Source organism: Struthio camelus, chromosome 8 (assembly GCF_040807025.1).
Source record: "Struthio camelus isolate bStrCam1 chromosome 8, bStrCam1.hap1, whole genome shotgun sequence".
In the NCBI taxonomy this organism is placed as follows: domain Eukaryota; kingdom Metazoa; phylum Chordata; class Aves; order Struthioniformes; family Struthionidae; genus Struthio; species Struthio camelus.
Genome location: NC_090949.1, coordinates 4129920 through 4157592, shown reverse-complemented (window position 1 = coordinate 4157592; position 27673 = coordinate 4129920). Strand labels below are relative to the sequence as shown.

The 27673-nt window shown below is 48.4% G+C and overlaps 1 protein-coding gene across 12 annotated transcripts in view; it reads left to right on the top strand.

The window, feature by feature from the left end:
• The first annotated feature begins 5955 nt into the window (after positions 1-5955).
• Positions 5956-27673, top strand: part of C8H1orf21 (chromosome 8 C1orf21 homolog) — a 91615-nt gene continuing 69897 nt past the window's right edge. Inside the window, exons 1-5 of one of the 12 annotated variants that reach the window (XM_068951896.1) lie at positions 5970-6078; positions 23192-23275; positions 23463-23515; positions 24886-24999; positions 25274-25307. The gene's annotated coding sequence lies outside the window, so the exon portion shown is untranslated. Of the gene's footprint in view, positions 6132-6556; positions 6825-23191; positions 23276-23462; positions 23516-24885; positions 25000-25273; positions 25308-27673 lie in introns of those variants that run through there. The other 11 variants (XM_068951894.1, XM_068951898.1, XM_068951900.1 and 8 more) reach the window with 11 other exon arrangements.

The window sequence follows — 27673 nt, the reverse complement described above, 5'->3', positions numbered from 1 at the left end:
TGACCAAATTGCTCATGTTATTAAACAGACTCCCTTTCGTTTGAAATGCAAACAAGTAAATATTAGTGTTACCTCTAATGAGACTTTTAGAATACACACACCAAAAAAATGTTCATTACCCTCGCACGTTGCTTGGAGCGTATAAAGCATTTGGAGATGATGTCCTGCATCTCAGCTAGATTGGATTCAACTACATGAAAGCCAGAGGCAGAAAAAGCTTGCAGTTAATGCCGGACGCTTGTTTGTGAATTGTAAATGGTGTTTAATTAGTCTTTAGCTATGTTTCACATGTATTTATCAGCTCAGCGCTAAGGTTTAAAACGCTCTCTGTTCTGTCCCAAGCGTGCGAGAACAGAATAGACTTGTCTAAGGCCATCTCACAGGATCGCCCGGTGATGGATGGGAAGGGACCAAAAGACGCCTGAACCCCATTAGCTTCCAGGGATGCTGTCATTTACTTTTGCCAGTCACACAAAACCAGAGAGGACCCAAGCCTGCACACTTCATACTCGTTCTGTGCAAGGAGTATGGACTCCTTCTTTGGGCTGTAAATAAAGCAGTTACAGTCCGTAAATCTTGGAAAACAGTTTTCCGTTGCAACGGCAGATCTCTTTTCTTGGCCTGCTCCAGGGCAGTCTCCAACGCATGTCTTAGCCCGCAAGGTGTATGTATTTATAGACCAGCTTGGAAAGGACTTTACAATTTACGTACAACTCTTCGCCAGAGCAGGATATTGAGAGCTTCTCCTACAATAGAAAAAAACGGTCCACCTGTATTGTTGCGAGAGCCTTTGCAATGCTGCTTTGTGGCACACAGGTTTCTTGTTGTCATCGCTTGCATCCGGTATCTTCTAAGGGCTCTGAACCAGCGGCATTTCTGAGTCGTTTGCAGTATCCTCAACACCGCTGTGACCGAGATAAGAGTTTGGCATTTATACCGTGGCTTACTAGTCAGACACGCATGTTGAAACAAATCATAGAAGAATAGATGACACTTTAACCCAGTTAAATGGAATAAGACGAATGGAGGTAGCTATCTCCTGAAAGGGAGGACGGGAGGGCAGGGGGCTCTGAAGCCGAGTGGAGCATTTGCTGCCTGTTGAAAAGAGTACACATCGGTCAGCCTTTTCCCTGCGATCACAAAAAATGAGCTAACACAAGGTCCAGTCCAGTTCATCCGGACACCTCAAAGCCTACTGGGGAGGAGGTCAGCCTAATTATACATACGTGAAGATAGGCAAAGAAGCAGAGGGAACTGAGATGATGTCCACTCACGTCGCACAACACCACAGCCAAGGCCAGAAAAAAACTGTTCCACCGGTGAGCAATAAACTAGCAATAAACAGGAACGTGGACAAACCGTACCATAGTTCACTCCTTTTGCCATTCCAAAGATAACAAAAAACCTGGCTGAAGAACTCCACCTTGTAACGTAAATGCAAGCTTGCACCTCTTTAAACACCTTTAAAGACCTTAAATCTGTCCAAATCCAAATTTGCTTCCGAAAAAAATTACACTGCTACGGGGCTAATATCTAGCTCGGCTTAAGCTTCCTTCAGACCACAGGGCAGGACTCACCTTAACGGAGATCCCATATATTTTTCCAAGCCTTGAGCACCTGCCACATGAGCCTCACCGTACAGCCGTCGCAGCGGATGCAGAAAGGTGGCTGCCTTCCCTTCTTTGCCTTTTCCCTTCTTTTTTTTCCTGGCAGCAAGACTTTCGCCTCTTGCCTGCTGCTGAGGAAAGGCTGCCTTATCTTTACGCCTAGCCTGACCAGCCGGGTGGCACCCAACTTCACGCAGTCATGGGCCTGACTCCTACCCCTTCGGTGGCTCAAGCAGTTTGAGGGAGCCGTTAGCAGTCACCAGCCGGTTTTGCAATACAGTAACGTCCACTTAGTCCCAGGGGTCGATGGAAAAATAGAAACATTTTTTTGGAAAAATGTCTCTCTCTGTTTTGCCCCCCTCTAAAGTCAAATTCCCTGCCATTCCCCGTGCCCCGCGGTGACAAACATACGGTACAAACTCTTCTTTGCCATTTGGTTAGTTCACCGTAATACACAAGTTCACCCATACGCAGACTTGACTCTCTTCCTCACAAAGGTCCAAATTTGGACTTTTCGTGCTAAGGCGGAGGAGACGGCCACCCCGCTCAGTCCATCGGGCACGCCACATGAGAACAAGGGATTTTCTGGGCGCTTCCTCGGATACAGGCTAGACCAAAACAGGGACAGGGAAAACTGGGCAAGAAGTTCAACCTTCCCCACACCAGCCCATGGAGCTAACTTGGCTTTTTCTCCGTCTGTCCTTGCTGCTCGGGAAAGGAGGAAGCTGGGGAAAAGACCGAGCACACATCCCACTTCCCAAACAGAGAGGTTTGGGCTTCCAAGCTGAAAATGGACATAACTGAATTGTGTGAAAACATCCCAAAGATGTTGGTTCTGTTGTCACGCTCAGCAACAGAGGACTCGCGTCCGGACGGCCTTCTGGTGCCTCCGGCAGCAGAACAGCGCTGAGCCATCACTATCTAACTGGCTTGACAAGCTTCACGCAGCACGACGTTTCGGTATTGCCCTTTATCCGTTCGTGAGCGTCAAAAATGCCGCCGTGCCATTTTTTAACCAAAGCTGAAGCCGCATCACGGCCTCTCTCTAGGCTGTAAAAATTTCTGAGCTGAACACCGGATTTGGATTTCTAGATCCAAAATAGGCCCCGTCATTTGGATACCGGCTCCAAGCGACAGAGAGGCCTTTTTTTTTTTTTCCCCGCTCACTCTAATTAAACATGAGTAAATATCACCCAAACTACGTGTGATATTTTAACACAGTTTAATGGCAACACTAATTCTGATTTGGCCTCAAATCAAACTAAATTTATCCAGAGTAGAACTCCTAAGCAGTCTGCAATTTTTAATCGCCTTTGTTGCAGATTTTCTTAGAGCATAGTCTCAGGCACCTGCGTGTTAATCCCTCCGCTGGCTATCCTAATCAGTTAGGGCAGAACGAGGTACAGAACATATATATGACCCCGCGAATAACGCACAATCCCTTACGCCACTTCTGGCAACACCGTGAACACTGCAACGTAACACGCACAGAAGGGTATTTCTACCATTCCTTGGCTCTTCTAAAAGGATGGTTAGTACTTCTCTGCCCCACAAGCAGATGTGGGGAAAAGTCAGCGATAACTCACTTCTCCAGTTCCTCTCCCAGCCTCTAGGAGAGGAATTAAGAAAGGAGCTCATTAGGAACAGACGGCTGGCAATCTCCTCCCCGTCTCTTTTGGCAACAGCATCCTTCTCTCTGCTTAACGTTTTTTTGTTCTTCCTCCGTGAGAGAAACTTCTCAGCAGCCTGGAGAGCAACCGAGTTTGCCGGGACGACCAGCCGAGAGGACTCCTTCGCGGAGGCCTTACTGCTGCAGCAGCGGTGGCGTTTGCGCCGTCTCCGAGTGACGGTGCTGGAGGAAGACGAGTAAAGGGGCGCTAACAAAGTCGGCGAGCGCGGGAGGCAGAACGCTTTACGCGTTGATTCAGGGGAAGCTCCCTGAAACGGCGACGGAGCGATTGCCTTCAGAAAGATCCCAGAAGGGCACGCGCAGGAGGGGACCGGCCTGGCTCGGTGTAGGCATCGGAAGTTCGGCGCTGGCGCTAGTCATCCTGGTGAAGCAGGAGCCTCTGGGAGGTCATCCGTTTCCTCGGAAGATGTTTATCCAAGCCAGTCGGATAAATCAGCCTCTGGAGGTCCAACGTCAAGTCAGGCAAATCCTACCCTACAGCCCTGTAGCATAAGCTACACTTAAAAATTACAATCAGAAAAGGAGCTGGGGTCAATTGCGTATCCACGCAGGCTGTGAAATTGGAAGTAGTCGTTCCCCCATCAAGTGCAACGCGCGCTTTTGCTCGGGATAACGTTTTCTGCGAAGGTGCATAGCAGCAACCGCTCCCAAGGAGCTCGGCGTTTTGGACCACCGTACACTTTCTAAGGGGATCGTTGACTTCGCCTGGATTCGAAACGCAATTGCGCTCGCTGCCGTAACAGCAGGGACGTGAATATAACACGCAGCGACGCTCAGAGGACGAGACCCTCTGCGCCAGGGACGGGTTCTCGAGCTGGGGTATTCTCCTTTCCGCCAACACAAGCGAGAGAGACAAATCTACCCACACGTTTCCCGCACTACCCGCCACTGCCGGCGAAGCTCTGCTGCCTCTCGTCCCAACCAGCCTGACGCTGCTGCTCCTCCGGTCCAGGGGGACGGAGCCGCCATTTCCAGCCCAGGGGATTACGTTTACAAAGATCTTCAGGATGCTGAGGAAATAGTCCAATATTTGGGGACTATTCAAGGGGAAAAAGAGTTTGTCGGTGTTGCAGAGGTCTACGCTGGCGTTTCCCGGGCACGGTTTGGACGACACCCATGGGTCAGGCTCTTCAAACTGTGCCCGGCAGCAATTTGGGTAGCGTTTTAGGGTTTGTCTTTTCCTCCTCCTCCCCCAAACTAATGCTAATTGGGAAAAACGCCTAGCGATTCCATCTAGGCATTGGTAAACTGAGCCACAGCCGCTCTAATTCCTCTTATTTCTGAAACTTAGAGCTTCATTAGAAGCTTTAGGAAATCACCGGTATCGTTCTGGGGGGGAGAGGGGGGGAAGATAACTTAGGAGTTTGCAAGAGTTTTTAGCTTTGAAAACACACAGTTATTGGGCTGCTAATCTGCGTAAAGTAACGGTTCATCTTTTTGCCAGGAACGACTCGGATGGATTCAGGTGGGGCAGCACACCCTGAATCGCCTGCCTGGGGCTTGTATTCCCATTTCTAGGGGAAAAAAAAGGCAGCTACAGCCCGGCGAGCGCCGTGACGTTGACACGAGCTCCTCCCCGGCTCACCGATTTCGGTCCGATGAAACCAAAATAGCTTTTCCGCCTAAATGGGCCGAATCGATGTTTCTACCCCCCTAATTTAACTGCCGCCTGGCGACAGAGCTACCGATTTCAGCGGCACGCCAGCTCCCGTCTCGGGGCAGAAAAGGTCCCAACATTCCCGCTGCGGCATTTGGCCCGGGGGGGCCGAATGGTTATATATAACCGTTGTTACGGATGATGAATTTAGACGTTTGCTCCCGGGCTGAGGGACGAGGCCGGGGCAGCGCACCAGGCTGCGGGCGCGCGGGCTCCGGGCACCCGAAATTTGTTTCCGGCTCCCTCGATTATCGAAAGATGTTAAAACCGTAGGTGGCGAAGAAAAAACGCGGGCTGGCTAGGGCGCTGCCGGCCCCCGTGGCCGCCCCTCTGGGCAGAAGCACCTGCGCAGGGTTTACAACCGGATAACCTCAGCCGTCGGGGTTTTTTTTTCTTTTCTTTTCTTTTTTTTTTTCCCTTTTTCCAGGCAACTCCACGAAACTGCAGCCATCTTCATGGAAAAAAAAAAGAGGCATTTTGGATATTTTCAGGCGTGAAAATTCGGGCACGTCCTGCAAGAAAATTGGTAAGTCCTCGCCGCCCTGCCGGCCCACCCAGCGGGCGAAGGGCCCAGGAGGCACTGGCGTCTTATTTGTAGAAGCCGTGGCGCCCGCCGCGCCAGATCTGGGGCGACTGCGAGTCAGCCGGGGGGGGGGGTTGGCTTTTTTGCGGTTTTTTTGTTTTTTTTGTTCTTTTGGGTTTTTTTCTCCCCCCCCCCCCCGAAGGGGCAGAAACGGGCGAGCGCATCGGCGCCCAGGGAGCGTTTTAGGAGGAGACGGGGCCGGCGGAAGGGGAGCGGGAGGCGTTTTGGCAGAGGGGCGTTCACCGCCCGCCCGCCCCGCTCCGCACCCCGCCGCGCTCCCTCCCGCAGGCGGAGGGCAGCGGCCGCGGGGGCGCGCCCAGGCCCCGCCCCTCCCCGCCCGGGCGCGCCCCCGCGCCGCGCCGCCCAGGCCCCGCCCCCTCACCGCCCAGGCCCCGCCCCCTCACCGCCCAGGCCCCGCCCCTTCACCGCCCCCGGCCCCGCCCCGCTCCGCGCCCGCGCGCTTCGGCGGAGCCGCTTGGCTGCCGCGCGCTTGGCCGTCCGCGAGCCCCGGCGCGGGGGGAGCCGCAGCGCGGCCGCGGAGGTGAGTGCGGGGCGGCGGCGGCGGAGGAGGAGGAGGAGGAGGAAGGAGCCGCGGTAAGGGGGAGCGCGGGCGCGGCGCCGCGTTAGGCCGCTGCCGGGGCGCGGGGGCGGCGCTGGCGCTGCGCTGCGGGGGCCGCGCTGTGTCCGCGCGGAAAACCCCGTCCGCAGCCTGCTCCCTGCACCCCCCCCCAAAAAAAAAAAAAAAGAGAGGGGAAAAAAAAGAGGAAAAAAAAAGAGGGGGGAAAAAAGGAGGGGGGGGGAAAAGAGGTGGGGGGGAAAAAAGCGCCTTCCCGCGTTGTGACTCGCGGCTCCGCGGCTGGCCGCGGGCGGAGCGGCGGCCGACGGCGTCTGCTGCGCGCGAGCGGGCGGGCGGGCGCGCGCGCCGGCCGGGGAGGCGGCGGCGGCCGCTGCCCCCGCGCGCTGCCGCCGGGGCGGAGCGGGGCGGTGCGCGGAGCGGTGCGCGGGGCGGTGCGCGGGGCGGGGCGGAGCGGGGGCCGTGCTGGCGCCAGGTGCTGCCGGCCGCTCTTCCCGAGGGGCCGCCGCGCTGCTCGCTCCGGCGAGGTTGCTGGTTTTGTTTTGTTTTATTATTATTATTATTATTTTGCACTTATATTTTCTTGTTTCCTCGCCGTTTGTGGTCACCTCTCCCCGAGCAGGGGGGGGATCTTCCCGCGCGCACGACTTACATGTTATTACCGGCTCTTTGTGCTGAGCGCTCGTAGCTGAACGCGTGGCTGCGGATTTGGGGTAGGTTGGCCTTGAGGAAAGGGGAAAAAAACAACAAAAAACCAAAAAAAATAAAAAAAAACCCCACCCGGTATTTTCGGGGAACGTTGTTCACGCCTGGCTGTTGTAGGGCCTCCGGAGGGGAGGCGGCGCGTGACGCGCCGCGCAGTCGGTCTCCGCTGGTGCCGGCCCGCTTCGACTGCGACTCGTTGACCGGACGCTCTCTTGTTTTCTTCAACCTCGGGGCCGCGCCGCAGCGGAGGCGCTAGGCGTCCCTCCTGCCCCGCTCCGAACCGCTCGGGGTACGCAACGCTTGCTGCGTGCCCAGGCGTGACTTCGGCGATGCTGTTCGAAGTTCCTGCCAGGGCCGGTCCCGTACCGGTGTCGGGTGCAACGTCTTGGGGACGGGCAGGGGCGCAGGGCGCAGAACTGGCGCACGGCGCCGAGCGGCCTGAAGCGAGGAAGTACGGGCTGCGCTAAGGGCGGCATCCTTCGGTGAAAGCAGCGACTGGCTCCCCGGATTGCGGTTTTGCTTGGCTCTCAGCGTGCCGCCCCACGCCGCTGCCCGACGAGGTTGAAGCGTGCTTTCCGTTCCACGTTTCCTGCGTGCAGCAGGGAAACGGCGTCTCCCGCCTGCGGCTCGAGGAGGCTGGGGGGGTTCGTGGCCGCCAGGCTTCGTATACCGGGCTTTGGTACCGGTGGCTGCAGCAGTGATGTTTGGTGTCTGAAAACAAGCCCGCCGAAGGAAGAAGCCAAAGCTTTTTAATAACGGTTTTTTTTTTTTTTTTAAGCAATCACGGCAGCTTCAGAAATCCTTTCCGGTTGAGATAGGGAGAATTTTTGCGTTCTTGATACGGAAAATGCTCATCTGGTTGCTTTCTGCTGTCATCCCACCCTTCAGCCTGTAAACTGATGAGTAAAGCGGGTGAAATTTCAGCTGGCTGCTTTACGGATGGGATAACGGTAGCGAGTGACCAGACGAGCGTTTTCTGTTTGTTTTAAAAATAGAGACGCTTACATAATGATGCTACGGACCACGGCAGGGCTGCGTATGCACAAGGTCTCTCTTAACAGGGTGCTAATCCAGCAGCATCCCTTGCACGCGTGGCTGCTCCAGCTTGTGCTTCAAAGGAAGGCGCTTCTGGCATGAGATGCTGCTACCGAGCGATTTAACTGAAATAGTGGTACGGGGGGGTGTTGGTACGGGGGCCTTTAGACAGGGCTCGGCATGAGAGGTGTGGAGAAATGGGTTTTAAAGGCGTTGGAGCTGTGAACCTGTTGTTTGCGGCACAGAACGTCCTCCTTTCTGTCTCTTTTGCTGTGCGTCGTGCGCTTCATCTGTCTGCGTTTTGAGTTGTTTGCAAAGGCTCTCCCTGGGTCTGTGGTTCGGGCTTGAGGCAACGGGGGCCTTGTTTTTGAGAGAGGACTTCAGGTGCTATTAATTTAAAAAAGAAAAAGTGCAAGCCAAGCCATTGACCGCGTCTGAAGGAGCGCAGGCACGTCGGCGGCTTTCCTCGTGTTGCAAGGTGGCTTCGGTTTGTTCATCTTCTCTAACAGCAATTGATAGACTCGAGCGTTTCCCCGAAATCAACGGGTACAAACCAAGAAGCACTTGAAATATATGTTTAGTAGGAAAAAACGTTGCAGGCTCTCTCTCTCTCTCTCTCTCTCTCTACATATATATACATATATATATATATATATATAGAGGTGGGCACTTTCCCAAAAGGGTGTGCTATGAATTTAGGCCGTAACCACGTTGTTGCTAACCCAAATTCTAGCCTTTAACGCATCTAGAAATACCGTAGCCTCACCCATCTGATCCCGTGCGATGATGCGCAGCTGGAGCCAAGTCATGCCTCAGAGCATAAAAGGACCCCGGTGAACCTGCGCTTTTGTAAATAAGCAAGGGAAAGTTTACCTAAGTTGCCCAATATATGGCTTTATCCGCGCAGGGAAAGCTTTTTATGGGGCGAAGGGGAGGGACTTCCCTTTTGGACTTGGATCCTGAGAATGTATATCTCATCTCTCCCCAGGTTTCTCGTAATACAAGCAAGGCAACCTTAATGCGGTTACGCGCGTTTGGCAAAGGCTCTGTGCGTTTCGGGGGCCAATCAGGTCTGTGGAGCCTGTGCAATGTAGGATGTCGGGCAGGGAAGTCGCTTTAGCAGGAAGACCTAGAGGAAGGAACAAATTACTCTTCTTGCCTCTCTCCCGGTAGCAGCAAGGTGTTCTGTGAACTTTGGAGGCTCCTAGGTGACCCACCAGTGTTGACGTGCCACGGCTGGGGAAATGGGTGTATCCTCGCTCACCTTTCTGTTTTGGAAGATTTCTTTTAAACCGCTAGGAATAGTTGGCTAAAGTTTGGAATATCGTGTACTTGGACATCTCCGCTGGGAAGCCGATTGAGATAAGAGCCGGTCGGTAAAACGTGCCAACTTCTCCTACCGCAGAAGCGCGTTGAGGAGGAACCTCTCCCTAAACGTGTGAGGGACCCCTTTCCTTAGGACGCGAAAGAAAAGGCACCCTGGGTTTTGGCAGGTTCTCTCTCTTGCTTTGCCCGCTCCGAGCTCTTGCGTGCACAGTGTTTGTTTCCTTCTAGCGCGGGTTTCCAAATCACTACCTAGGCTCGAGGTGTGGGAGCGTGCCGTTTAAAAGTGCTTAGCCTCTGCTAATGACAAGGAAAACTCCCTGATAAACAAGCGTCTGGGATAATTTCTTCTAGTTTTGCTGTATTTAAAAAAAAAAAAAAAAGATGGAGCGGTATCCTTTCTGCCTTGGCCAAGTCGGGGGAGGTATTTCTTTGAGATTAAAAAGTCTCGGTGCTGGTGGGAAGAGGGGAGCACTCCTTTTGTCTCGAATATTACAGCGGCGGGTGCTAACGAGCAGGTGAGCGGATGCCACTGGGGGGAGTTTTCCTTGGCTGTGGCAGTGCAAGTGGTTTGCTGGGAACAGCTGCGAGAGCCGCCCAGGCGGGGGCTCACCCCGTGATAAATAACCCCCCCCCCCCCCCCCCCCGGCTGCCGATTCCTGCCCAAAATCTGCAGAAATGTGCTAGGAAAGCTTTGAGAAATGGCCGCGGCCGGTGCTGGAGCGGGTCACGTCCCGGAGACGAGGCGCAGCCCCTAAGCAAAGACGTCAGCGGCGAGGAGGGACCGTCACCCCCGGCACGGACAAATGGACGCCATCAGCGTGATGGACAGCGAGTGATGTGTAATTTGTTGTTGTTTTTGACATTTTCGCGCTGGTCCCCGAGTCTTTTTTCTGTCCTCAGCAAATGCTCGGGCGCTACCGGGGAAGTCGGAAGTTTGATAGTCAGCGAACGGAGTGAAAAAGAGCTGGAGCGTCTCAGTAGATGTGTGGGCGCTGGGCAAAGCGGGATTATTTTGACGTTAGGGCAGAAGGAGGTGGTGGTGGTGGTGGTGGAGGCCAGCTCAGGTGCCTGGCTGGAGAGGGAGCTGCCCAGTTTGCCCTCCTCTGTGAGGGTCTGTGAAGATGAAATCTTGTTCAGCCAAAAATCCAGGGGTCAGGCTGACGTCTTTGTGATGGTGTTTTTGCCTGGGCTTTTCCACAGGACGCGGGCAGCTATCGCTTGCCTCCCGTGCGTTTGCTTGGGGATCTGGGAGCTTTGCCTTACAAAAGCTGTCGAGGTGAAGAGCTTGCCAGAAGGTCATTAGAAACCTAATACTGCAATTTATTGAGGTTTGCGAGGTTGCTTGTAACACAAATAACAGTGCTGACGACTGCTTTTCAGTTATTAATTTTCGTACGGCATGTTGTTGTCCGTTCAGATGGGTTGTCCATGCAAAGCAGTTCCACAAATGCAAGATTATTAGCTTCTATGTAGGTCAGAAAACCTTGCACACTTGGTGCAACTCTTGTAGTTAAATAGACTCCTTTGTTAAGCAAATAATTTAATCACCAGCTACTCTTAGCACTGTCAGAAGCAGGGAGGAATTCTCGCTGAGAGTAAATAAAATATTTCAGCTGTGAATGATGACTGCAAGATTTGGCTTAAAAGCTATTTTTGGGGCCACGAGCAGAGCCCTAAGCAGAGGGCCGAACGTGGCTCTGCTCCGGGAACGGCGTCGGGATGGAGGATGACTCAGTCACCCTTGCAACTTCCTCGTCGCTCCAGAAAGGTAGTAATTTATTGCAGGTCTGCGTCAGCAGTAAATAGCTGTCCGCCCAGTGCTGACTCAGCCGCTCCGAAAGTGGTAGTTAAGGACGCGGACCCAATCTTTGCTTGTGCTGTCCCTCCCAACTCCCTTCCCACCCATCAGCTGCAGCGGCGTAAACAAGACATTAGTCTCTACTCGCTCCCCCGGGCTTTCGACCGCCATGCAGGCGGCCCGTACAAGGCTGCGAGAAAGGATCCTGCTCTCGCACGTAGGTGCTCGAGGCACGGTCGAGCCTTTGGCCAGAGTTCCCGTTGAGTCAGGAGACGTTCTCTTTAGCGAGGCCCGTGGGATTTGGCTCTTGAGGTTGAAGCAATGTCAAATGTGGCAGGGTCGGCACATGCGACCGTTGCTGGTGGGTGGAAAAAATGGTCCAAACCCTTCCAGGCCTTCCCCTGTCCTTGTTTCGTAGTTGGGCAGTAGCAAGGGGCCGGAGGAGACTGGGGGGAAGGAAGTGAAGTTCCCTGAAAGTGGTCCACAAGTGCAACAGGTGAAGGACGCTTTTTTCCCTGAGGTTTTGTGTTGACTTGCAGTGCAAGAGGAGTTCTTTGCTCCTGTCGGATGATTGATTAGAGTAAGCAAAATAGTTGAGTATTGCTTTTTCTTCCTGCCCGCCCCCCCCTCCCCCCCAAAAAAAAAGATACCTGAAGGTACAAATAACTGCCAGTCTAAAGACATGATTTTGAAACCAAGTGCTTTATTGCAGCTACATGCATGATCCTGCTAACGTCAAAGGTAAGGATCACGCTGGAGAACGACATCCTAATGGCAATATCTCCCCTTCCCTTTTCTCTTTTACCTTGCTTTCCCAAGAGCTCCTGTTATCCGAGGAGGCGTATAAAGACCCCACTTGCTCTTTCTTGCCATGACAGCTTTTCCTTTCTAGGGGAAGATAAACACCAGGATGAGTGTTATGTTCTTGAATTTATGCCATAAGCCAAATATAGAAGAAGGCGATGCTTTTGTGGGGCTTTTTTCCATTCTGCCTCTGCTTCGGAAAGGTGTACAGCAGACAGCTGTAGCCTGCGTTAGCCGCTTCCTGAGCCACGATCTCTTGCAAACTGGAAGCTGGTTTAACGTGGTGCTTGTGGGAGGCGAAGGTAGGACCGAAGATCACAGGTGAATTAACCGTGCCGAGGAAATGATCAAAAAAATGTGCCTTGGATTTTCTGAGCATGTGAGATCAGCTCTGGTTTTGATCTTGGCCGTGACTGAGTATCCTAAGGAGTAAAAGCCACAAGTCAGAGCAGAGATGGCCTTGAAGACTTTCTTTTCCTTTCAGTGGTTTTACCCAAGGAATCGCTCTGTCCTGCTTTTTTTTGACAGAGTCTCTTAATGGGTAGATTTTTGACCTCTGTGCTTCTCCAGGCATTCCTTGTCTTATTCGTCTCTTCGGTACCTGTGATCTTTAAGTTCTTTCTCTTTTCCTTCTGCTGACTCTGGTAAAATCTCATGAACTTGCCTGAAGTGTGTTTTGTATTGCAATGTTTTTCATTGCAATGTTTTTCATTGCTTTGAAAATCCTGAGTGTGAAAAGTAGCACGGCAGCTACCCGGCTTTCTGCCTCTGTGCCACTGAAGTCAAACTCCAGGTCGGGCTTGGTATCGGTGAGGCACCAAACTGAGCGGAGATGAGGCGGGCCATCTGTGGGAACGGGCATCGCGGAGTCAAGGGGAAAACTCGCCTTGGGAGAGGTCCGGGGGACCTTCCCGTGTCATCAGACTGCGCTACTGGTTTTGCATCTCAATTTGAATGACAAAGAGGAGATGGAAAACAGAAGAGGGGAATTACTTTTTGTGCTTAAGGTGCTGTATGCCTCTAGGTGCTGGGGATACTTAATGTTTACGAGCTGGGTTACCTATTTCATCGCTCCTTCCTGGTCCGTAGCCAGTAAATCTAGTAGGCTTGACTGGTTAGTCACCCGCAATACTCTAGGACAAAGTTGAAAGTTGATGGAAATTGTAGCAGTCTAAGGTGCTGCGTTCATTGGCCTTGGAAAGTTAGGAGTATATCCCCCTGGTGCTGAGACCGTCTCTTTATGGCATGTAGCACGGTAGGGCTACGATCTTGTTTTGTGCCTTGAGGTTAGCGGACAAATAAAAGCAGTCAGATCGCTTTTCTCAGCTTTGAAATCTTTTTTTAGAGTGAAATCTGGATTATTTTGCTAAATCCCTTCAGCAACTCGAACCTTAATTCTGTTCTTATAACAGATTTGCTTTTCAAATGCTATTTTTAAGTCCGCAGTTATGAAGAAGAATATTTTCTATTATTTTCTTCTTCCGTTGCACATAAACTCAGATCTTTCACTGAGTAATTCCCGCGCTTTTATGGTTGCAGGCATGGTGTGTATTAGTGCTGCCAGTGCTGTCCTGGGCTTTGGGGGTCCACTTATGGACCTGATGGCTTTTATAGCCGTCCTCTCCCTGTTACTACCGGGTGAAGGCAATGCTGATTGATAGCAGGTTTTTATTGCTAATAGCTATAAACAAGCAATTCTGACTCATTGGTCACGGAAGACAGAAGTACAATCAAATATTATGGATATGTTAATTTGCTTACATATAGCTGAATTATGTAAATACCAATGCAGATTAGGTTTAGCCTGTTTACGCGCTTGCATTCAATACCCCGGGGCCAAAACTTGGTAGCTGAAGTCACCAGGAACTTTATTATTGAGCTTAGTAAGTCTAGGATTTAGCTTTTGTGTGTTTAGAGACACAGTGGTTTCTAACACTGCTAAAAGTTTCAGAAGAAGTGCTTCTGGTGGCTTTATGTTAACATTAAAAGCCATAGTCACGTTTTTACTTGGAAAAAAAAAATAAGGCTGAAAAACTGTCTTGGTGTTGTTTTTCGAGGTGGAAGCGCTAGGTGCGAGCCTGTCAAAAAATAATAGAGAGCGAGCCTGTTCCCCGTCAGTGGGTTGTAGCTAGGGGTGGTGGTACCACATCTCAAGGTGGGTCTCGGGCCCGTCTCCCCCCTCGCACCAGTGACGCCCCAGTTTATTGCGACAGGCACAGATGAGGCTGTGCTTGGCTGTGCACCATCCTCTTTTAGTGGGCGAGATACAATTGGGCTGCACTCGGCCAAGAGATTCGCCCGTTGACTCACGCTGAGCGGTATCGTCAGCTGTGGGCCAGGAAGGAAAGGATTTGGTCGGCGTTTGGGTTTTTTCCCCTGCAACTCCTCAACGTTAAAGATCAGCCAAAAAGGTTGTAACTCTTGCAGCTGGGAACTGCAGTGATTTTGTTTAAAGTGCCTTATTGATCCTTCCTGTCTTCATGTCTAGGTGGGAACGTTAATATTCCCTTTATTCAGGCAGGAGCTGGATTTCCTCCCTTCTCCCGCTGCACCATTTTTTTTGCTCCTCAAACCTTATTTCTCTCTACCCTTAAACAAATAATATTCTGGTAAAATAAATCATTGCTTGTGTTGGGCATGTTCCCAGACTGGCAAGGGCGCTGTGTGGTACCCAGGTATTTGACACCGAAAGACAAACGTGCAGGGGGAGAGCAACAGGAGCAAAAAGCAAGCAATTGTATTCGGTTTAAATCCATGCCGCCATGGGACCTTTAGAGTTGCTTGTCAAGCATACGTCCTCACGGAGGAATTAAGGACGGGGAAGAAGTTTCGTGGATGAGCCTCCACTCGTTGGACCTGGGTGGGGGACGCTGTGGAAGAAAATGCAGGTTGGATCAGGGTGTGCAGAGGGAAAGAAGGGGCAGGGGCTGACCTGCAAACACTGCTCGCGGGAGTAGGTCTCGTGACTACAGTAGCTTTTGCTGGTCCTGGCAGGACGCTGGAGAGCAGGAGCTCTTCTGTAGGCCAGCAGGTGTGATGCAGGTACAGCGCTGGGCCTGCTGCAGTAGTGTGCCGTCCAGGAGCTGCGGCCCTGAGGGCTTAAGAGCCGTTTTCCCGTGGGGAGGTTCGTGTGTGTAGCGTACATACAAAGTACGTAGTCAATGTGAGGTTGCATCTTGGGGCTCTCTTCTTTGTTGTAAAAAGTTTCTAAATATAGCAAATTCTAGAATTTAAACTTAAAAAAAAAATTGACCAAGGAAGTTTTTTTTTTTTTTTTGCTTTTAGAGCAGAATGGTTTCTTTATTTTGTGTGTTATATGTCAGCGCTCAAGGCTATTTCCTGTTTCGTGCTGTTTTTCAATCTTCCCCCTCTCTCTATTACTAATAATTACATTAGCGTCTTTCTTCCGGGATTCTGAGTCCTGCCCTCGAGGTCCCTTGTGCATGGCTTGTTCTTGGTCCGCCTTGTCCACCAAAGCGAACTTGCCCTTAACCTTTCAGTTTTTCCTTTAAACGTGTTACTTGGCCGGTAGCGGAGAGACGCCGCTGCCGAGCGTTTTGGAGCCGAAAGCCGAGGTCAGCGTTAAAGCCTTGCCTGCGGTTGCGCAGCGCTTGGCCTCGGGTGAGCTTCGGAAGCGTGGCGCCGCTGCAGCAGCGTCTGAGCCCCTCTCGGGCGCTATGAGCTTTTGGAAACCTTCTTTGGCTGTGTTTTTTGGTGTCGTGTATCGTCGCGCTCTTAGCGGCTCCCCGTTTGAATTTCTCTTGCTTGGGAGGGAGCAGAATGAGAAGGTAAGTAGTGGCTGAAGTCAATATTGAAACACTCGCGCGCTTATCTCGCTGATGACTAAAACCACCATGTGATTTCTTTGGGAGGAGCGTTTGCCCGAACTTGGCCAGATGCTGCGAAAAAGGAACCGGAGAGCGTTAAACATAAACCCTGCAGCGTTGGCTGAGAGCGTACGCTGTTGTTGCAGTAGTGACTCACCTCCACGAGGATGGAAAGACACCTGGCACGGGTTTCGGAGCCACCTGAGAGATGCAACGTCCTTCGTTTTTGCTTAGAGCAATGAGTAACTTGGGTTTCTTAGGCAACTTGGAGTGGTGCTGGCAAAAGACGTTCGTCAGTGCAGACAAAAATTTGTTCGCTTTTCCTTAAACACCTTGTATTTGTAAGAGCACGGGGGGCCAGCAGAGAGGGAAGAAACGGTATGTCCGTTCTTCTGTCCTCCTGCGGACAGGGTTGTTCGTTTGGGAACGTCAGCTGTTGCTAGGACTTCCGTTACGCGCCTCAGATGTTTGGCGCTCTGGCCCGAAAACTGGAGATTAGCGTTTTAGTGCGTTTGCTAAACATCCCGCTTCCTGACGCGGGCGTTGAGCAAGCCGAGGGCTCCCTTTCTGACTTTCCCCGTGCGCCTGCTCGTCGTCCTCCGAAGGCAGCAACGAGCACAAAAACAGGAAACGGGGACAGAAAAGTGTGGGAATAGCGGAAGTGCTGAGTCAGCGGCGACTGGAGGAAACTGCTTTCTGATGGCAGCATTGATTATAAAAGCATTAAAGAAACCGGAGATGGATGGGACCAATGCTAAAACTGACTTAAAATCCTTCCTAGAACAAATTTCTCTCTCTTTTGAGGTTTTATGTGACTTCTATCTATAGTTTTATAATGCATCAGAGTAGAAAGCAGGCGTGTTGCATTGAATGGATACTGATACTAGTGTTGTAGGCAACACCAGTGCAGTATATATGGATTAAACTGTCTAAAGGATTTGTTCCTGTCATCTGCTCACAAAAGAAAGTGAAGATTGTGACAGAGGCGTCTTAAAAATAAATGAAGGGCCCAGCTCCTGTGTGCTGTACTTCTGCATAGAAAGCTGCTGCTTCTTCCTTCAATCCCATTTTTTTTCCTCGTTTCGTTCCCCAGATATTTTGCAAATTGATGGAGTGATGCACATACGTATTTTTGCATGATTCTTTTCTTTTCCCCATGGCATTGCTAGAAAAATATAGCTGTGTTATATGACAAAACGTGGAATTTGAAAGCGTGCTGCTGCCTTGTTGCCTTCCCAGAGCGACTGGACCTGTCCCAAGGGTTCGTGGGGTATCTGAACTCACAGACGTTGTACTTGCTCCTCTCGGGGACGGGCAGGGTAGTCAACGGTGTTGGCGCTTCCCCGTGGCGTTAACCCGAGACGTTGCGTTACCTCTGTCTGCCAAGGCCAGGCAGATGCTGAAACTGTTGTCAGGGTTTGTCCCGGATCTGAAGACCCTGAAACAGGAGTTGCATGGATTTTTTTTTGCTCTTTTCTGGTTTCATGTTTCACGTGAAAAAAATAAATAAAATTGAGCACCCAACGCCAAAACTTTTGGAAGAGGATATTCCTGTGGCCGGTTTTCACAGGTTTATTTCCAACCTAGGAGAGTCTTGTTATAGGGTAGGGACAATTGGGTCTCCACATCTCGCAAATTCAAACTCGCGGTGGAGTCATGAGCGCTGTGATCCCCAGGGCTAAAAAAGGAGCCTTTTTAACCAAAAGGCTTTGGACCAAAAGCATCCGCATCTGTTCCGTCTTTCAGCACGGCTATGGTCCTATGCAGAAAATTTGCTAAAGATCTGCACAGTGGTAGAAAGTAGGGTTTATTTTAGAAGCAGTGTGGAAGGAATTAGGGTGAAGTGTTGTGTTTGACTGCAGTTTGACATGTTTCGGAATAATATGTCATAAATAAGAAGCATCTTCTAACAAAAAGACACGAACCATCGGAGATTGCAACAAATGTATGGGGAACTATGAAATTATTTATTAGTCACAGAGTAGCCTCTGGCTTTGCGGAAAGAAGTTCTGTTTTTAGCAAGAGAAAGTTCTATTTATATGAAGATCAACATGATTTAATGGTTACCAACTGATTATAAGGAATCTTTCTTTAATGAAATAACTGCCAGCAGAAACGCAGGAGGAGACTAGGATTGCCTCGTGGAGGATTTGCATTGCTGGGATTTAAAGAAGCGTATCCTACTTTGTGCAGAAACTGAGCAAATTTCATTCCTCCTTCTTCTCAGCAGCTGATGAGGAGATCATCTGAGTAGGCTGGAGGCAATTTCGGTATATCCTTTTACTGCCCCCGGTGTCCTTTGCCTGGCCAGGAGACCGAGTCAAAAAATTAAAAAAAAAAAAAAAATCCATTCTTTATGAGCAGGGTTTTTTTTTTCCTCTGTCATTGGGTTTTTTTTGTTTTGAAGGACTGTGAAGTTTGTAGAGCAGGGAAAACAGTGGTGGAGTGAAAACGGCCATCAGTGAAAAAACTTGATCTGCAGAACAAGATGTTTCTGAGAAAGGTTGAGTAATGCTTGATTTGATTTTGTTTTGTTGTTCTTTGTTTTTTTGGCTCCTGAATCAGTGTTGAAAAATATCTGCCAACAGTAATTATTTTCCTGGAAGCTTAAATGCAAAGTCTAATTTTTACTGGAAACCTAGGGGAGGGGAGGGGAACCGATGCGGAGAACGGCATTCGATGTTGAGTGATGGCCATGTCAAACACTTCAGGTGAACCGACTTGCTGTTCATAAAATAAACGCACAATGTTGCTTTTGGCCCAAAGTGGCGAACTGATTCTGCTGAAGGACTCGTGGCAAACTAGCAGTTTTTGCTGCTGGTCCAGAAGCTTTTGCCCTCCTTTCCCCCAAACCTCTAGGTGCGTGCGTAGCTTAGCCGTGAAGTTGATGGCGATTTAAGACGAAACCTGAATTTCAGACCCCAGAATTTTTCGGTATCTTTCGTCAACAGCTTGCGGCGCGTTCCGGGTTTGTCATCCGTCGCGTAAGTACGGGAAAAGTTTTGGTGCACTATCAAGGATATTTTTCTCTGCTTACCCATTGAGAATGCACATGTGGTTTATAAATACGTTTCAACTTTGATTTATTTGTCTGGTCAGGCAAATCGGCAGATGCGACTTTGGGGAAGGAGCCCTCCCGTTAAACTTGAGGCACAATTGTAAAATTAGAAGTTGCTGCGCGTCCTCCTTACCCTTGGTTTGTATTATTTCACGTTTGTACCCTGGACGCCCAGCTGGACCTTTGCTAGTCGGGCTTATTACAGGCAGCATCAATCACGGCGCGGCTCTCGCTGGCGGTTACGCGGGTCGAGTTCATACTGCAGCCAGAGTCGAGACTGCGCGCGCGTCTCCATGGGGTCGCGTAGCGGTTTGCCCGTCCCGCCGGGACCGGTGTCCTGCGCGGCCGCGGAGAAGCCCGCGAAAGCGCCTGCTTGATTTCGGATACGGCGTGAAAGCGAACGTGAAGCCCGAGAGCGAGAATTGAACGAGTTATTCCTTTCTTAGGGAAGCGCCTTCCTCCCCTTACTTGCAGGGAAAACACGTGCACGCGCAAGGTGGTTCTTTGCTCGATGGCGTGGGAAGTCTGTCAAAGGGGTGATAAGTAATTGGCTTTATTGTCCTTCCCCCCCCCCCCCCCCCCCCCCCGCTGATTGGGAGCTGGAGCAGAAATTACCATGTCATAACAACATCACCTTTGCCTTCCTGCTCTGGTTTCCCTTTCCCAGGGCTCCAAAGGGCTCCTGAGGCTTAGCTCAACCCATCGCTGGACAGTCAGCCACGTAGGAGGTGGCAAGGCATCTCGCGGGGGGGCTCCCGACCTGTCTCCGACGCTTGTCCGCCCAAGCTGGCGGGTATTATGAGTTCCCTGGTGGGTACGGGAGCGACCTTTCTCTCTCTTCCACACCATCTTGTTAACAGCACTAAAACACCTGTGCGGCTTCTAAAGTTACGGAAGAAGCAGACCATAGACTGTAGTTTTTCCCACGCTCACATTTTAGTGCTGCTGAATTATAACAGCGTACGTTTTTAAACGTGCTTTCGGGGCCGGCAGTTGTTTTTATCCATTGGTTCCTACTGCTGTAGAGTACGTATAAATGCGATGTTGGTATTAATGGTATGAGTGGTGCCCTGAATATCTTCATTTAGTTCAGAAATCCGATATTTCTCTAGCAGCAAAATAATGGAAGGGTATAGAGGAACAGGCTCTCTCCAGGTACCGAAGGATGCCCTCTCGGTTGTAAAAGAAACTAAACTGGTTGTTAAACAATTGTGGCAGACATTTTTTTTTATGTCTATATACATCTATATCTATCTCTCTATATATGTAATATATATATATATATATATATATATATATATATAAAATATATAAATATATAAATTTTAATAGAACAGTTGATGTGAATGTTTTCCTGAGGGAGTGCCTTTTCATTGAGCAGGTCGTTTGACTTGTAAAAATTAAAACACTTTTAAGGAAAAGGAAGTCCTGTTCTGCAGGATGCAGTGGTAAGAGAGGACGTTGAAAAGGTCGTGTGTGTATTAGGACTTTTCAGATGTGGATTTGCTGTTGTGGTAAGGCTTAGGATGAGGCAGAAAGCTAAGATAATTCTTGATCACGTGAATAAAAGTATAGTAATAGATGGTTATAGATTCTAGGCCATATATATGTATATATTTTTAGAAGTTTGAGCAAATTGAAGGGTTCCCCCCCCGCTTTCTATTTCTTACTGTTTCCTTTGTGGAATAAACATTTAAGAAGCTATTAAGTAGAAGAATTTCCTGTATTGTTGTCCTGCTCTTCTCTGAATTTTGTGACCTTTGGCACTTCATAACGCCAAAGTGCATTCGCGAGTGCGGCGCGGGGCTCTTGGGTTTCCGTGCGCGCTTGGAATACGTGCAAGTACTGACCCCTACGTGCTGAAAGAATAAAAGCTGGGGAGGTAGCAGCGTGGTGGTGGTGGGAATCCAGCCGTGGCCGTCCCAGTGACTGAGTGGTGCCGTACCTTAGCTTTCGCGGTAACCTCACAAATTTGAGAAGACTTTTAATTTGCAATCTCAGTTTAGCATCGTCTCTGCAGAGCTTGTCTTCGTTGGTCTGCCTTCCTGCTACGTGCTTACTCTACGCAACCTTGACTGCCTCTACTCTATAGGTGAAAACAGTTGTTTTGGTAGTTGTTGTTTGTTGGTTTTTTTCTGAAATACAAATTATTTTTGAAAAGTGGATCGTAGGTTTGCTGAAAAAGTCTTGTGTATGTGTCATATGGGACAGACTCTTAACTTTGGCAGAATCAGTTTACCATATCAGCTCTGAAATCATGCTTGCTGTTTTAAGTGAAAGTGCTTTCTTACTGCGTTAAAACATAGTACCCCGTGAACGTTAGGGGCGTTAACTGATTTGGTCACTATATCCGTGGTAACTGTTGATTATATTATTTTATACTTTTTGGTTCATGAGAGATTATTTATAAAGCACATGAATAAATTATACTATCACGATGCCTGGTAGGTATCATTTTTTAGAAGATGTGTTAAAACGTCTTGTACTTAGCCTGCGAACCTTTCCTTTTTACTGTTAGCACCCCAATAGCATCGAGACCTTGACTAATGCTCCCCACTTCTTTTTCCCCAAGGAATTTCTATTACAGGCTCTTTCTTAAAGAAACACCTACTTTACCTTAAAAATGGTATCTGTATTCGCACACTTAAAGAAAAAGCTGTAATTTTTTTTTTTTTTATCTTTTTGCCCACATTCAAATTAGAAATTTATACGAAAACATCAGGCTTCAAAAGCAGTGCATTTCCATTTTAAAGAGCAACCTTAGTGTCATAAGTTGTAACAGGCCAGTAAAGAAAGCCATCGCTGAGCAGGTCTAACATATATGCAATCCTGTAAGGAAATCATTCCAAAAATAGCCAAATCCCTAAACCTTTAAGCCTCTTTTTGATCCACGGGATTAGCGGAGATTTCCATTTTTACACGGTGAATTTTTTGGCTGTTAGGGATGCGTTGGGGGAACCATGCGTTTATGGAAGCACTGTTGTATAGGGGTGATATTGCTGCTGAAGGTGCCGTGAGTGCCCGGGCCTCTGAGCTGGTCTGCCGGAGAGACGCCTGGTGTAGACTCCTTGGTTTGAATGTTGGTCTTGAATTTGGAGGAGAGTCCTTTGGATATTTAGCTGCTGAAGTAGATAAAAGCCTGTCTATTTGATGAGCCAAACCGAGCTAACAGTTGAAACAACTTAATTAACGTACAGGATTTGCGATACAGCCGTTTACTGGAGTCTGTTCCAACCAAGTGGATGTTCTTGGGGTGTTGCAAGAAAAAGCGTCTCATGCCCCAAGGGTGGGATTGCAGGCTCGCCGATGAAGGCACCATTTTTCTTCACCTTCTGTGGCACGTTTAAGATTTTTTTTTGGCTAATAGGAAAGTAAACGCTGACTTTTATCTTGGGAATTGTAGCGCTCTTGTTTTTCATGCAAGATGCTGCCCTGCGTTGCTCTTCCTCTAGAAGTCCCCTGGAGCAACCTACATGCGAAGTCTAATGGAGCAAAAGCCAAAATATTTCTGATAGTTGACAAATGTTGGCACAAATCTTGGCTGGGGAAACCAGCACAAATATCCGTAGGGAGAATCCCGACATCCGAATGGAGCTGTTATTCCCGTACCAGTGTTGTTGCAGAAGAGGGCAGCTTTCAGCACCAAGTCTTAATGAAAATCCGCTTTGTGCTGCACAACAGGAGAACTGGCTTGTATCAAGGCCCTGTTTCTCCCTTGATTCATCCAGAAAGGAAATGAGGCGATTCTTGCACAATATAACGTTTCATAGAAAAAGTCTCTCTTGGTATCACCCCTAGTAAGGTGAGGCTGGTTTGGTTGGTCTCTCGTGAGGTGCCTTTCTCGAAGGATGCTTTTCGGAGAACGTTTTGAGCGTGATGAAAGTGAAGGTGAGGAAGGTTGCAGTAACCCCAAAGGGAATTTCCCACTGAAGCAAGACAAGCGAAATACGGGATAAGAAGAGATAGGACCTCAGCGGTATTTAGAAGGGGAAAAAATAAATGTTTTTTCAAACCAGCGTTTTGGTCAGTGTTCGTAATGTTGTGGCCAGTCCTTTGTGGCAAAAGCTTGCTCTCCTGCAAGAGCTGTTTTAAACTTAAAGCCCAGTGATGAAATAGCACCGGGCAAAAGAAATGCCCAGCTAAAGAGCAGGAACTGGCAGAATCGTAAAGGCACATGGAAAGCGGCATCGGCAGTTTTCGTGTACAAGTCCGGGGCGGTTTCACTGGCCCAGGAGTTCAGTGTTTTAATCTTATCTCATTCTCCATCTTTACTGTAATGTCACAAAATCAGCGTAACCTGTTAGAAATTAGTTGATACTGCAGCCAGCGAGGTGAGACAAGCTACTTTGGCATCTGGGGCTGTTAAAACCCAATTTTATAAATAATCTGTGTCTGTGGGTAGGGAGCAAGGAACCCCTAGATGAATGCTCCTCCCTTAATAAGCATCTTTTGGAAGGAATATTGTTGGTAGGTGCTAAAGACGCTTCTTGGATACCAAGCAAAGAAATTCAAGATAAATATTTTCAGGTGCAGAGTCTGGTGAGACCTTCCTGTCAAACTCTGCGCGTTCTTTTGGTATCGAAAGCAAGAAAGCAAGGCTCTGCTGAGCAGGTAAGAGCAAATTTTAATGCAGCGGTAAAGACAAACAAGCAAAAACTTGTAATACCGCTTTTATGTGATTTCAGATGGAACTACTCTTGCACTGTTTTACTTGAGGTAATTGCTTGGCAGTTTACTTTCTGCAAGAAATAGATAATATTTATGAACGGTGTGGGCAAAACTGTTTTTCTTTATTCAGGTTTTTTCCAGCCATTGTATTGTGAAGGACTAACAGTAGAAGCCTACAAATAGGTAAGGATATTAATAGTATCTGAAAATGTCTCCAAAACAGTTCTTTACTCTAGGTTTTCCAGCGTGTGCACTTCCTTTGTCTCCCACTTGTAGGCAGTTGGTATTGTGCAGCCTGAGAAGTTTTGCATCGCGTGATAAGCGTATTGTCACTGCATAACAAATGCCTGGTTTTCAGTTAGAGGAAAATGTTTCCTAGCAATAGCGCTACATACAGAAGTGGGGAAAATAGCGCTCTTTGGAGCAGATATCAAACTGATGCTCCTGCACAACTGTACTTTAATTAAAAACCCTCATGGTTAGTGGTTGCTACCAAAGAGACTTGCTCTGTTGCAAGAAACGTCTCGTCACTTGAATCCGCTGCTCAGCAAGCCACGTTAAATGTATTAATGATACTTTTTCTTTTTAATCTGATGAGGAAACAGCATGGTAAGCATAATCCTAATAAAGTGCAGCTATTTCTTTGTTTGGCATCTGGAATATTGCTGTGATTTCATCGACCCAGAACATCAAAGCGAAGCTCAGCTGAGGCTCCTCGCTGCTGCTGGGCATCAAGAAAAAAATTACATAAATCTGAAGGCTTGGAATGTTTCTGTAAAACCCAACGTTTCCCAGGGTTTCTGAAAAGTCATCCGACATCACTGCAGGTCACTTGGCTTAGGCAGTTTGCCATGCATGTGTCACAAGGTGTGAGGGGGCTCTTCCCCCCCGTCTTTCCTTATCCTGCAAGCTTTTATTCATGTTTCCGTAGAGGAAAACTGCAGAATAATAAATATCCTACTTCTCTAATTTAGAAATGCCACAACAGTAATTGACTATTACTGTTCCCCTTTCAGCCCAAGGGGAGGCAGGTCTCATCTGGATAAATATTGAATCAAGGTGTATGTCTTGGCCACTTTGGTATAAGTTAAAAAGTGTTAAATCCATGTAGCTTTTAGACTCACAGGGAAATTGTTCTCGAAATTGTTGCAAATAGTTTTAAAAAACAGCATTAGGATAATTGACAGAAAAATGACTTTCAAACTTCCCTTGCAAAAGCCTTGAAAGCCGGTTTTGATGTTTAGAGGATGAGAGATGTCCCCCTAACCAGCCAGCAGAAGCTCTAGCACAGAATTTAGTTGAAATCTGTGCGAGCTGAGAGACTCTGGCACCACTGGAGGAAGTGAAAATAAAATAAGGACGGGCATTTTTAGGAATCTGCTTTTGAAAAACATAGATGTGTGTATTTGTGCCTTGTAAATATTTTTAAGCTATTTAGAATAGAGATATATAGATATATATATACATCCATATATATCTATATATATGTACATATATGTGTGTGTATATATAAAAAGTGTAAGGAAGAAAGCTGATAGAGTTTTATTCTGCAGAGTTTTTCTAGGTTAAAAGAGCCAGCCTGAAATGTTAACCTGAAAATAGAAAATTCCATTTCCTCTTCCCGTGAGCTAAGTGAATGCGGATTAAGCGTGTGGGACCAGCAGAAGGTAATCCGAGGGGGAAGAGTATATCATCTTGCGTCTACAGAAGTGGGAGTGTGGGAATCAGGATTGTTTTCCAGTCGGACTTGCTGTGTTATTTTGAGTGAGCCTCCTCACTGAAAACGTGTCGAAAGCTGTCATCTATTGACAGGGAAACTTAAGGGATGGGAAGCTTAACTCTGAGCTGCAGACCTAACGGATCAATGCTAGCAAGGGGCTGTCTGGCAGCATAAGCGGACTGCGTTACTTCTGAAGAATAATAAATTCTTCCCTCTTTAAGGAATAAATCCACCTGTGCATAGGAAATAATCTTGGTAAGTTAGATACCCTGGATGCCCCGGTCTGTAGAAATTACAGTGCATGAATTGCAGCACCTGGGTCTACTAGCAGTGCGTCATTGCAGCAGCGCGTTGGGGATTTTTTGCTAGTGATTATATAGGAGAGAGGGATAATATGCAAGAACACGCTTGCATATTATTATGCCGCATCGTGACAACTCTTCCAAGGGTTTTACAGTGACTAAAACTTGTTCTGAAACGATGCTATGGCTTCAGGAGAATATTTGAGAAATTGTAGAGTGCTCTGTGATGTGAACTGCTGGATTACAACGCGTTGGTGTGAAGCCTTCTGGGAGTAAGACCACTTGACGGTTCATGTGTTTAAATGAAATGTGTGCGAGGATGTAACCCTGATCACTAACACCTATCACTGTGCACATCTGTTATGTCCCTTCTCACTCTCATCTTGCAATTCAAATCAACCTTTTTGCTGTTTTTTGTTTTGCTTTTTTTTTTTTCTCATTCAGGATGCAGACCTTCGTATGCTAAGCAATGAAATGAGGGTGAGAAATAAAGTATTATGGTGCTGACATACCTTTAAGTGTTAGTTTCTGTCACACTTTTGCAGTATTCTGTTGGCTTAATCCCATCTCTGTTGTTGTCATTGAGCTGTCTACAGCAAAACCCAGGTCACGGTTATATTTTATTCTTTCTAGTCTGTATTACCTTGCACTAGTCAAGATAAGATTATTCCACTATCGAGCAGCTTAATTATCTGGCTTTTTTGTGGTCCTTGGGATTCTGTGGTCTTCTCTGGTTTTACTGAACTTGCGTAGTTTGGTGGTGATGCTCATCGCGTGGAGCTCTTCCCTGGCCGCTCTTTCCTGGAGATGCGGTTTAGCCCATCTCTGTATCCAACAAAGAAGGCTGGTGCATCTTCTTCACGGCTGAAATTTAATACTAATTGGGAGGAGGCAAGGAAGTAATGAAGAATATATAAAGGAGATGGACTCGATGACCATTCAGATCTCCTGAGTTAGGTTCTTGCGCTGAACTGTTCCTCGAGGAATCGTCTCCCCCGGGGATGATGAGGAAACCTAGTCTTTGTAGACTAAATTTGCCCTATGAGTATCTCCGTCTTTTTATCTTGTCGTTAGACTAGACGTCCCTAGACGTTAGACTAGGGACTTTAACGTCCCTTCCAAGCCAGTTTTCCAGGTCTCTAGGATAAAGTCCCCCCAAGATGCTATCATCTCCACAGCCCTCCAGGATAGCTTTTGAAAGTCCAGGCAAGAGCTACGTTTTCTTTATCCAGACAAATAAAAGGAGCACGCCGAAAAGGCCCAGTTTTTCCACGACCGAAGCCGTGTTAGTTTGGTGTTGATCTAGCGTGCTTCTCTGGGTGTTTTGGAACTCCATTAATTCAGACAGAACCGTAATTTCCAAGGCTGTATGTGAGCATTTCCCACTCCTCCCTTTAGCTGATTTATATGGAAAATTGAATATTTTTCCCTAGTAAGCTTTGAATAAATCAAACCATGTTCTTGCAAACCAGCAAAAAGCACCTCAAACACCGCATCCGAATCGGGCTGCCTGCAAAATAACTGGCTGCATGGTGGGTGCCAAGTTATTGGGGCTGTGTATTGGTTTTCTGTAGTCAGTTCAATTACTGAAAGAAATAGATTTTGTTCCTTTTGAAAGCCAGGTTGCTGCTCTCGGTCTAGACTGCGTGCGAGCGTTTCGGACTGCCTCGCTTTGGTTCCCGCTTGCGCCGTCCGATGGCGTTGGTATTCTGCACGTGCGCTCGCAGGGAACGAGCCGGCGCCGCGTCCGGGGGCGCGGGGCTGGCTTGGCACGCGGGCTTTTTCTGAAAGTGCCGAGGACAGCTGCGTGTCGTGATGAGAACAGAAAAGCAGTAGATTTTAGCCCACCTGAACATAAAAAACCCTCTCCTTCAGAAAGTCTGCTGTGCCCTAAAAATGCAGTGGCTTGTTTTTTGGTTTTTTAGGAGGGTTTTTTTGGAACAAATAAAACATCACTTGACGTCTTCCTATGAATCTGCATTTAGGCTGACATAAAATAATATTCTTACTTCTCTAATAAGGCACTTTAAGCAGTCCTAAACTAAAGATTAATGCTCCCCCACACTTTTTTCAGTTACTTTATAGACTAAAATGCTTTGGTTGCATGCAGATGCATCTTCGGTGTCAAACGTAATAGCAACAGTCATTTACTTACCAACATGTCTACAAAATACTTATTTACATCAAGTAACTCCCTTGTATTGAGCTTCTGGTTTGGGGGGGGGGGGTGCTCCATGGCAAGTGGATTGCCCAAACTAAATGCAAGAAGTCATTGATGAGCCCAACTTTAAGCCCTGCGGTGTATGACAGTCCGTGTCG